This window comes from Dendrobates tinctorius, unplaced genomic scaffold, assembly GCF_039654945.1.
Source record: "Dendrobates tinctorius isolate UK_male_01 unplaced genomic scaffold, ASM3965494v1 ptg000070l, whole genome shotgun sequence".
Lineage (NCBI taxonomy): Eukaryota > Metazoa > Chordata > Amphibia > Anura > Dendrobatidae > Dendrobates > Dendrobates tinctorius.
Window position 1 is genome coordinate 27,389,612 of NW_027361738.1, and position 12,432 is coordinate 27,402,043.

General features: G+C 43.2%; 1 long non-coding RNA gene across 1 annotated transcript in view; it reads right to left on the reverse strand.

The window, feature by feature from the left end:
- Positions 1-5,110: 5,110 nt before the first annotated feature.
- The window catches only part of LOC141095918 (uncharacterized), a 79,116-nt gene continuing 71,794 nt past the window's right edge, over positions 5,111-12,432 (reverse strand). Inside the window, exon 2 of the long non-coding RNA XR_012233500.1 lies at positions 5,111-5,649. This is a non-coding gene — a long non-coding RNA (uncharacterized lncRNA). The remainder of the gene's footprint in view (positions 5,650-12,432) is intronic.

A 12,432-nucleotide genomic window follows, 5' to 3' on the forward strand; every position in this document is an offset into this window, starting at 1 on the left:
CGACTCCATCCTACGGCTGCGGCCTGCCTGCTACCACCCGCGACCGCTGCTGCCCAGATCCAGCCCGCGATTGCAACCCGCTCGTCGCCACCCGTGGCCACTGCTGCCCAAATCCAGCTCGCGGTTGCGGGCTGCTCTTCCTCACCCGCGGCCGCCCGTGTCCGGCTGCAGCCTGTCCGCCGCTGTCTGGCCCCAGCCTGCGGCTGTGGCCCACATGTCTTGGGCCCCGGCTGCCGCCATCCCACCTCCTCCGGGAGGCGCAACGCAGAGGAACTCTACAAGGGCCTGTTGCGCCCACACACCACCTGGGCGTAGGAATGCCAGAAGCCTGTGTCAGATCTTCATCGGCAGGGCCCAGCGGCTGAGACACCGAAGAGATAACGACCACCACTCTGCCGGATGTCAGAGGAAGATAAGTGACATGTTGTAGTTGATAACCTATAGTTATTGGACTCGTAGTCGGCCACACCGCGGCCCCATAGTTACTGCTTCTGACCGGGTAGTCGTGTTCGAGTTACCTGTGTATTATTGCTCTAATCCCTGTGAGGATAACTGTTGTTAGCTTTTCGGTTACTCAAGATAGCCCTTATAGATACAGATATATACCGTATATACTCGTGTATAAGATGATATTCTCAGCCCATGCGGGGGAGGGGGAGTGGGGGTGTCAGAGATCATACTGACCCCCCGGCACGGTCTCTGCAGCCCCATGCTTCTCCAGGTCTCCCTTCCTGCCTTCAGCGGTCACGTGGTACCGCTCATTAAACTCATGAATATGTGCATATTCATGAGTCTAATGAGCGGTATCACGTGACCGCTGAAGGCAAGAAGGGAGACCGTGGAGAAGCCGGGCTGCAGAGACCGCGCCAGGAGGGGGTAAGTATAGCAATATTCACCTGTCCCCCGGTCCACTGCTGCTCACCGCTGTCTGCTGCATCATGTGTCAGTGACGTTTAGCCAGCAGAGGGCGCGGTGATGTTATTAGTGCTCGCTGTGCCCTCTGCTGGCTGAACAGTCACTGACAGATGACGTGGCAGACAGCGGTGAGCAGCGATGAACTGGGGGACATGTGAATATCTTAGGTGCCGGGTCCTGAGCAGGAGAGGTGAGTATGGCATTTTTTTTGCAGCATATGGGGGCATAATATATGGAGCATCTTATGGGGGAAGGATATGGGGGCATATTCTATGGAGCAGCATATGGGGGCATATTCTATGGAGCAGCATATGGGGGCATATTCTATGGGGCAGCATATGGGGGCATATTCTATGGGGGCATAGTCTATGGAGCAGCATATGGGGGCATATTCTATGGGGCAGCATATGGGGGCATATTCTATGGGGGCATAGTCTATGGAGCAGCATATGGGGGCATATTCTATGGGGCAGCATATGGGGGCATATTCTATGCATATTCTATGGAGCAGCATATGGGGGCATATTCTATGGAGCAGCATATGGGGGCATATTCTATGGAGCATCTTATGGGGGCATAATCTATGGAGCATCCTATTGGGGCATAATCTATGGAGCATTTTATGGGAATTAATCTATGGAGCAGCATATGGGGGCATAATCTATGGAGCAGCATATGGGGGCATATTCTATGGAGCATCTTATGGGGGCATAATCTATGGAGCATCCTATTGGGGCATAATCTATGGAGCATTTTATGGGAATTAATCTATGGAGCAGCATATGGGGGCATAATCTATGGAGCAGCATATGGGGCATAATCTATGGAGCATCTTATGGGCCAAAACCTTTATGGAGCATCTTATGGGGCAATAATCTATGGAGCATCTTATGGGGCCATAAGCTTTATGGAGCAGCATATGAGGCATATTATTCTATGGAGCATCTTATGGGGGCATTATTAACCTTTGTGCAGCATTATATGGGGCGTATTTTGTATGGAGCATCTTATGGGGCCATCATGAATTGTATGGAGCATTATATGGGGCTCCTGATTCAATATGGATATTCAAAAACATTTAACCTACTGATGTCTCAATTAATTTTACTTTTATTGGTATTTATTTTTATTTTTGAAAATTACCAGTAGCTGCTGCATTTTCCACCCTAGGCTTATACACGAGTCAATAAGTTTTCCCAGCTTTTTGTGGCAAAATTAGGGGGGTCGGCTTAGACACAGGCCGGCTTATACACGAGTATATACGGTATATAAAAGTTACATTTTAAGTTCACTTCACCGGAGCATTTTAGTGCTCACTCATCCCTAATCTATTCATAAAAAAGAAATCAACGTTTAAAAAAGTGCATTCAGTGGTGATCATCCGCCGTGACCCATGAGTCATCCACATGGGATGATGTTGACATCATAACAGTATGGTTGCTTGGACTATATAAGTGACTTTTCTTTCACTTCCCATAAATGTATAAAAATAAATTCTGCTTCCTAATGTTACTAAATTTGTTTAGCGCAAGTGGGAAGTAGTGAATTGTCAAAGATTGCTTGGCTGAATACCCTCAATGTGCCATGACCTTAGTTTACATTATGAAATGCTTTACACAGAAGTTCCATTACATACAATTATGTCCTGATGAATCCCATGCGCTCGGGGATCAACAGAGAAGGTTGGGTTTGAATTGACTATTGGGTTCTAACTGTAATGGTTGGGATCACAAAATCCTTTCACCCCCAAATTGTTAACCACTAGATTCTATAGTCAATAGCAGTCAGAGGATATAAGGAGTTTTGCAAAAAAAAATACGATCCTAAGCTTTTAGTGGGGCACTACCTGACACTGTTGATAGGGAGAGCATCAGATGCCTGTAAGGGCCATTGTCTGGCACTGTGTACAGGGAGAATGGTAGATAACTGTATGTAGTGGGGGCACTATCTGGCAATGTTTATAGGGAGAGCAGCTGATGACTTAGTGGTGGGGGCACTACTGGCACTGTTTATAGGGAGAACAGTGGATGACTGTTGTGGGGGCACTATCTGGCACTGTTTATAGGGAGAGCAGTGGATGACTGCTAGTAGTGGGGGCACTATCTGGCACTGTTTATAGGGAGAGCAGTGGATGACTGTAATGGGGGCACTATCTGGCACTGATTATAGGGAGACCAGTGGATGACTGCTAGTAGTGGGAACACTACCTGGCACTGTTTATAGGAAGACCAGTAGATGACTGCTAGTAGTGGGGGCACTATCTGGCACAGTTTATAGGGAGAGCACTGGATGACTGTAGTGGGGGCACTATCTGGTACTGTTTATAGGGAGACCAGTGGATGACTGTTAGTAGTGGGGGTGTAGAGGTGTGGGTCGGGCGAGCTGGGGGGGTGATCCCTCTTTTATACCGCGCAGAGATGACACAGAGACAAGATGGAGGCAGGTACTGGGTACAACAGGTCCAAGTTTATTTCTTTACTTGCCGTCCGACTGACGGCCTCCGCAACACACCGCACTTCTCTTCACTTGTCGGCCCTTCGTTTTCAGAGCCGTTTTCACACTGTACTTTTCACCAGGGACGTATTTGTATGTAACGTCCCTCCTTCACTGTTTGACGTTCCTGACAGGTCCGTCACTGTGGCCGCCCTAGGCCCGTAAACCAACAGCGCTTCCACTGGTCAGTCGTCGTGTTAAATACAGTATCTTTCACCCACTGCCACGTCTCTTCTGCGGTACCTTTCTGTCAGGACCACCCCCCTGACGTTCTCTCTCCTCAGTCCCCCTGGTCGGATTCTCCTCAGAGCGCACAGACTGGCGCAGTCCTCCTGTCACCTGAGCTCCCCCTGGGGACTGGAATCTTCTGGAACCCTCCCTCAGAATTTATAGCTCACCCGGTTCCTTGAAACAGTCACTCCAACCACGCCCCCCATGACCAACGATTTCTAAAGCCCTAAGCTGCTGTCAAGTCCTTTGCTCACACTCCTCCCTGCCATCTAATGTCCACCCAAGGTACTGCACGTCCACTACACTTTCCTAGCTGTTTCCCCACTGTCATAACTGACACCTACCTACACTGTGCAAACCTTTCCTTCTTCACTCTGACTAGTCCGTCCGTCCGTCCGTCAGGTCACCTTCCCTAAAGGGGCACTATCTGGTACTATTTATAGGGAGAGCAGTGGATGACAGCTAGTAGCAGGGACACTATCTGGCACTGTTGATAGGGAGAGCAGTGGATGGCTTAGTGGTGGGGGCACTATCTGACACTTTAAATGGTAACCTCTGCACTGTTTATGAGGCTACTCACCACAATGCATGGTATGTGGTCATATTTAAAAGTACATGTGCATCGCTAAGTGGTCGCTAGTGAGCTGCCACACAGGCAGATCTCACCAGCAACATCGCAGGGGTCGGGGGTCACTACTTACCTGTCACACTAGGCGATCCTGACGTCCTCCCGCCCGGCTCCACGCTCGTCGCTCGTCTCTCCACAGGAAGCGCCGCAGGAAGCTGACGACGAGAAACGGTCCTAGACGTTCTCGCGCGATCAGCGGTAACCAGCGGGGGAGCGGGTCGTAGGTAAGTATCAGACACAGCGATATCGCTAGCAATATTGCTATAACGTCACAAGTTATAGCGATATTGCTAGCGATATCGCTTAGTGTGACAGGCCCCAAAGGGTACCCCTGAAAAATCAGCTAGGAAAAGAATCTTAAATATGCGCTCATTTCTATTTTGTATATATTCTCAGAAACCCCTAGAGGTTCTAATGCTAAAATCTCACTTTCCAAATGAATAGTTTGGTGATGTATAGACAATAGATAGGACAATTATAAAGAGCAGTGATTGCTGTATGATGCTGCCCAGGGCATGACAGGAAGACTAATTTAATGGCGTTTGGACTTGGTTACTTTAATTATCCTTTTATAGACTTTTAATTAGTGAGAATTACATTCATTTAAACCATCCTCATTCTGTAAGGCAGCTGTTCTCACTGTAAGAGAGTCTCTAAAGTGAAGCAACTGGCTAATATATCTGCGTAAACCACCAGAAGTCTTTCCAGGGGCATAAAAGGAAAAGTGTTTTTTTTTTTGTTATAAAATTATATTTTAGTTAAACAATGTATTAACTGGGTCATATACAGAGGTATACTGAAACTTATCAATTTACTAAATGTATAAACGACTAACAGAAAAGCTTGAAGCTGATCAACCTATAATTCAACATAACATCAAAAACAATAATAATAACAACATTTCAGTAATATAGTTATGTAGGAATTATTCTCGTTGCATTAAGGTTCCATTGAAATCAAGAGATAACAGTTACACTCTACACAGCCTAAGGAAGAGTCCATCTTTTAACCCAAGTCACTTATAAGCCCCAAATATCAAGCTGATATATTTTAATATTTACTATTAGAATAACAGCTCAAATTTTCAGACTCAGCGTCCGAAAATAATCATTTATTCTGAAACCTCAAAAAAGAAAAATTTAAATTACGGTACATTGGTTGATTTTTGTTACATTTCTGAATCCCTAATCTGCCGCATCTACCAGTTCATAGAACATGGATAAGTTGATTTTTCTACGCATCCTCTAAACTTCTGACTGTTCTACAGGTCTTCAAGATGGTTTGAGTTTAACAAACCGTTTCATTTATTGATGTTAGAAGTCAGAGACGTCCCAATGACGAAAAATTGTTGACCAAGTCGCACATGTCTAGCTTCTTTTCTCCTAGAGAATGAGAATAGTTTACAGTCAGATCCATCACACCTACTGTATGGACTAATGATACGTTATTTCTTTCTTATGGAAGTTGTGTTTAAATACCCTTTTATGTAAGTCGATAATTGGGAAGAGGTGTTCCTAAGGATGCTCATTTTTTATCAACCTATCTAAATGGGCTTCCTATCACTTGACGAGTGAGCAAAACGCTCGTTCAGTAGAGGAAATGATTTTTCAGCAAGTTTAAAAATCATTGTTCTCGGCAAGTCATCATCCTGTGTAAACGGGTGAAGTGCTGCCGAGAACAATTATATTCTATGCGCTTACAACAATCCTATTAATAAATGTTCTGTCCACATGAAGGTATGGTTGGCCTGCTCAAACCAGCTATTAAACGACCGTCGATCGGCTGGCATGTGGCCGATCAGCAGCTGGTTAAGGGTCGCAGTTGGCAGGTGTAAATGCACCCTAAATTTCCAATTCAAACCTGGAAGTGGACTCATGGGTGGCATTGTTGACAACCTTCTTTTTTATATATCCGGTTACCGAAAGATCACAGGCAAAATTTTAATGGGATTGTTTGATTCCAGACAAAATTGGACCGGAGGCAGATAATGCTGTAAAATAACAAAACTAAGAATTACTTCCCTGTAGAATCTCCAGTATCCTATAATAAGGAGAACAAAGGAGCATATATGTATAAAGCGGCAAACTTTACTAATCATATATCAGAAAAGTTCAAAATAGTAGTAAAAGTCGTACAAAAAAACATAGTACATGATACATGGGTGGAGAAAAATGGGGGAAGAGACATTGTCTCCCGGGACCCCGTGCAGCACAAATGATAATAATTAGGTGTGCCAACCCCCAAAATCAATATAGTGCTTATGTTCCTAAATGACAAGGCTTCTGTAAAAGTGAAAAATAGGGGCAGCAGAAACCCATATATAGTAGCTGACAAGGGGAGCCAGGGAAGAACCAAACAATCTCCAAGCCTGGAGTGCTATACCGGCCACAGGTATCTAATTGGCAGAGTGTCGTCCACAATAAATCAAATGAAAACCCTTGTGGGTATATAAATAGAGTGGAACGGCACATACCTATGGAAGGCAGGTATGGGGCACCAGGTTTGGACTCGCAAAAGGACCCCTGATGCGCATTTCGCCTAGAGTAGAACAACTTTCTCAAGGGGATATTGGACTAATCGCCGCAAGGACCTTCAAATATCATTGGTGGTCAGTCAGGTGACCTGATCATGTGTGTAGAATCTCCTGCCACTCCAGTATCCTGTCTGATGTTCTCCACTTGTGAGGCCAATGATTAGTCTGTAGTCGTGCCTTTCTAATGCAAAACAGTGGGGGGCAGCACTGTACCAATCAACAGGTAAATTATGCTTATTTTGTAAGTTACAGTATTACATGCCTACGACCCAATGTTGTCTCAAAGGGAATCTGTCACCAGGTTTTTTCTGCCTCATCTAAGACCAGCATAACATAGGAAAAGAGACCTTGATTCTAGCGATGTGTCACTTAGTTTACTGGGTGAAGCAGTTATGATATAATCAGAGATTTTAGATGGAGCTTGTAGCAGAGCTCAGAAAGCTGCCCCCGCCCACACCACAACTTTCTGTGGTCATTGTATATTTATAGCAAGATGCTGATCTGTGGTGGCCACGGAGCTGGACAAGAAAGCACTTGAGCCATAGTCCAGGCAGTGATAATCTCATGCTGATAAAACACTCATTGTATTGAAACAACAGCACAGAGTCTAATAAGTGACACAGCGCTAAAATCTGTGTCTGGGCCCAGACATCATGTTGCCTAAGATTACATGGCAAAAACCAGTTGACAGATTCCCTTTAGCAACAAATTAAATGCTAATGATTATACTTGATGTATTTTATTGTTTCAATACTTACATCAATACACTAGAGCCATTTAATGTAAATTGTAAAATCATAATTATTCCAATCACAACTTTTCCCAGATGAAAACAAAATATTATTGGGACTACCAAAAATCCTTTTATGGACTGTCTGTGAATTTATGGACTAACAATACCCACCACCTGTGCTCGCACAATGTGCCAGATCAGACGACTAGTCTTGCAAGGAGAAAGCATGGAAGCCTTAGATTCCCTTATTACTAATTTACTAATTTAATCATCAATGCTTAACAAATAATGAAATTTAAAGTAAGGGAATTGTTGAGCGTAACCTCCTAATACTCAATAGCCACCAGGCAGACAACAAAATGTATATTTTTTTTTTCACAAGCGAGTATGCTTACACGCGTAATGCCTGCTTAGTGATCTCTGTTATCACCAACACAACACATGGAACGAGTCAACAAAGGGATTAAAAGTTGATTGGAGCACATGGGATTAAAGTCGGTTCAGCCGCACTGTCTGTGGCTTAGGACACATCGAGACGTCCGGGAGATGGCCAAGTGCCAGAAGCTGTTCAGGTTTTTTGCTGGCCCGCAGGAAATATCTTTGAGTGATGTTAAAGACAGCTGAACAGCAGGCCACTGAAAGAGGCCAGGCTATATATAATTATGGAGGAAAACTAGGGCAGTCCCAGCTGAGTCAAGGGAGCCATCTATTAGAAACTAGGTTACGACAATCCTGAAGGATCAGGAATAGATAACAGTGCCAGAACGTCGAAGGCTAATTCTGTTTGGCTCTAACCTCGTCTTGTAGAGCATCTGAGAAGTGTAGGTGATGTGGAACCAGTGTAGGTCGGTGACCAGGTACTGGAAATGTCCTGTTCCTGAGACTCACCGGGGGCGGAGAGATTAAATACCATCTGCACTGGAGATATGTATTTGTGTTCAGTTCACTGCACTAAACAATGTGTCTCTGTGCCATTCAGTGGGTCAGTAAATGTCTGCCCTGTGTTCACCCTGGCTCACTGGATTCCTCCTAAATAATGCCGCAATCCCATTGAAAAATATAAGAGCATTACGGGACATACTGTAAATGCTGCATTGGTTTATATTCCCATGTGCTCCAGGATATAGTGGATAGTTCTATTACATCTGTGTGTAGACATTATTTATAGGGATGCATTATAAAAGACAAAGGAAACCCAAGAATTGTTGGGAAATAAAAAAAAAAAGTTAAATAATGAAGGATAAACCTTTTATTACTATTAAAGGGAATCTGTCAGTGGGTTTTCAGTGATGTGTCACTTACTAGACTGTGTGTTGCCATTTCAATAAAATCAGGGTTTTTTCAGCAGGAGATTATCAGTACAGGATTAGGTGTCTTGTGCCTCCTAGTGAATTGCTCTGTGTAACCCCGCCCCAGCAGCTTTTTATCAATGTCAATCAGTGGTGTGTTCCGGTTATACATGGTTCAACATTCAGAGAACTAGCAGATCTGCAGCAGAGAAAACAATAATTGCATCAAAACTACAGCATGCAGACCAGTAAGTGATACATCGCTGGAATCAAGGACTCTATATTATGCTGCTCTTAGAATACATACAGAGCAAAAACCTGGTGACAGATTCCATTTAACCCCTTTCCTACATTGGACGTACTATTCCGTCCATGTGACCTGGGACCTAAGTCCCAAGAACGGAATATTACGTCTAATGCGATCAACGGCGCTCACGTGGTGAGCGCCGCTGATCGCGGCCGGGTGTCAGCTGATTATCACAGCTGACACCCAGCACAATGTGTCAGGGGCGGTCACGGACCGCCCCCGACATGCTAACCCCTGGCACACCGCGATCAAACATGATCGCAGTGTACCGGGGATTAAAGGAAGCATCGGCAGTGAGGGGGATTCCTCCGTGCTTCCCTGTGACCCCCACAGCAGCTCGATGTGCAGCGCCGCTGCGGGGGTCGCCTTCCCTGCTGGTCCCCGGATCCAATATGGCGACGGGGATCTTCGGGGGCCTGCAGGGAGCTGGCTTCCTCACTGCCCGCAGAGCGCAGGCATGAGGAAGCCTGCAGCAGTGTCTGTGACAGATCGCTGATATGTCACAGTGATCTATAATGTGACAGATCAGCGATCTGTCACAGGACAGTGGTGTCCCCCATGGGCCATTATAATAAAGTAAAAAAAAAAAAAAAAAGTGTAAAAATAATTAAAAAAAAAATATTCCCTAATAAATTCATTTTTTGAAGATAAAATATCAAAAAAACAATAAAAGTACACATATTTGGTATCACCGCGTCTGTAATGACCCACCCTATAAAACTGTTCCATTAGTTAACCCCTTTAGCGAACCCATAAAAAAAAAAAACGAAGCAAAAAATAATGATTTCTTATCATACCGCCGAACAAAAAGTGCAATAACGCACGATCAAAAAAACGCATATAAATATCCATGGTACCGCTGAAAACGTCATCTTGTCCTGCAAAAAACGAGCCACCATACAGCGTCATCAGCAAAAAAATAAAAAAGTTATAGCTCGCAGAATAAAGCGATGCAAAAATAATTATTTTTATATAGAAATTGTTTTCATTGCATAAAACCGACAAAACATAAAAAAATGACATAAATGAGGTATCGCTGTAACCGTACTGACCCAAAGAATAAAACCGCTTTATCAATTTTACCACACGCAGAACGGTGTAAACGCACCCCCCCAAAAGAAATTCATGAAACGCTGGTTTTTATTCATTCTGCGTCCCAAAAATCGGAATAAAAACCTATCAAAAAATGTCACAGGCCCGAAAATGGTACCAATAAAAACGTCAACTCGTCCCGCAAAAAATAAGACCTCACATGACTCGGTGGGTCAAAATATTGAAAATATGGAAAAATTATAGCTCTCAAAATGTGGTGATGCATAAACTATTTTTACAATAAAAAGCGTCTTTTAGCGTATGACAGCTGCCAAAAATAAAAACCCGCCATAAATATTAAATCAAACCCCCCGTTATCACCCCCTTAGTTAGGGAAAAATAATAAAATATTTATTTTTTTATTTATTTCCATTTTCCCATTAGGGCTAGGGTTAGGGCTAGGGTCAGAGCTAGGGTTAGGGCTAGGGTTAGGACTAGGGTTAGGGTTAGGGCTAGGGTTAGGATTAGGTTTGGAGTTAGAATTGGGGGATTTCCACTGTTTTGGCACATCAGGGGCTTTCCAAACGCGACATGGCGTCCTATCTCAATTCCAGCCAAAAAAGTTAAATGGCGCTGCTTCCCTTCCGAGCTCTGCCATGTGCACAAATAGTGGTTTACCCCCATATATGGGGTATCAGCGTACTCAGGACAAATTGCACAATAACTTTTGGGGGCCTGTTACTTTTGGGAAAATAAAAATTGGGGGTGAAAAGATCATTTTTGTGGAAAAAATATAATTTTTTTAATTGTACGGCTGTACGTTATAAACTTCTGTGAAGCCCTTGGGGGTTCAAAGTGCCCACCACATATCTAGATAAGTTCCTTGGGGGGTCTAGTTTCCAAAATGGGTTCACTTGTGGGGGTTTCCACTGTTTAGGCATATCAGGGGCTCTCCAAACGTGGCATGGCGTCCAATCTGAATTCCAGCCAATTTTGCAGTGAAAAAGTCAAACGGCGCTCCTTCCCTTCCGAGCTCTGCCATGCGCCCAAACAGTGGTTCCCCCCACATATCAGGTATCCGTGTACTCAGGACAAATTGCACAATAACTTCTGCAGTACAATTTCTCCTGTTACCCTTGGTAAAATAAAAAAATTGAACCTGAAGTAATTTTTTTGTGAAAAAATGTTAAATGTTCATTTTTTTTTAAACATTCAAAAAATTCCTGTGAAGCACCTGAAGGGTTAATAAACTTCTTGAATGTGGTTTTGAGCACCTTGAGGGGTGCAGTTTTTAGAATTGTGTCACTTTTGGGTATTTTCTATCATATAGACTTCTCAAAGTGGCTTCAAATGTGATGTGGTCCCTAAAAATAAAATGGTGTTGTAAAAATGAGAAATCGCTGGTCAAATTTTAACCCTTATAACTTCCTAACAAAAAAAAATTTTGGTTCCCAAATTGTGCTAATGTAAAATAAACATGTGGGAAATGTTATCTATTAAGTTTTTTGAGTGCCATATCTCTGTGATTTAAGGGCATAAAAATTCAAAGTTGGAAAATTGCGAAATTTTCACCAAATTTCCATTTATACATGAATGAAATTTTACCACTAACATGAAGTAAAATATGTCACGAGAAAACAGTGTCAGAATCACCGGGATCCATAGTAGCATTCCAGAGTTATTATCTCATAAAGGGACAGTGGTCAGAATTGTAAAAATTGGCCCGGGAGTTAACGTGCAAATCACCCTTGGTAGTGAAGGGGTTAAACCTTGGCAACTGGTCATTAACCATAGCATTAGTTGTCTAGATTATTACTGTACTTAAACTTAAGAAAAAATATTGCAAGACCTTTAAAGGATAGAATGAAGTATGGGTCAGGATATTAGTAAAAAGTGAGAGAAGAATCAAAAGTTGAAAAAGAAAAAGAGAATGAAATCACTTATTAGGACTCATCACACATTTTCATAGACTCAGTATAGTGGCACATACACAGTCCCTATATGTATTATAGATTGGTAGACACCTTGTGCAAAGTGTAAGACGACAAACGTTGCTTTGTTAAAAAGGCCTCCTGACACACTGGATTCAGTAAAAACTTGTAATGACCATAAAATGACAATCCTGGAGCAGTAACGTTTTATGGAAGTCTGGGTTGTGGACTTCTTCTGTTGCCGCTCTAGGAAAATGTAATAATAATGGAGCAATGGTGTAGTAATAATTATATATAATATTAATAAATATGTATAACATTAAAAGTATAGTAAAAACCC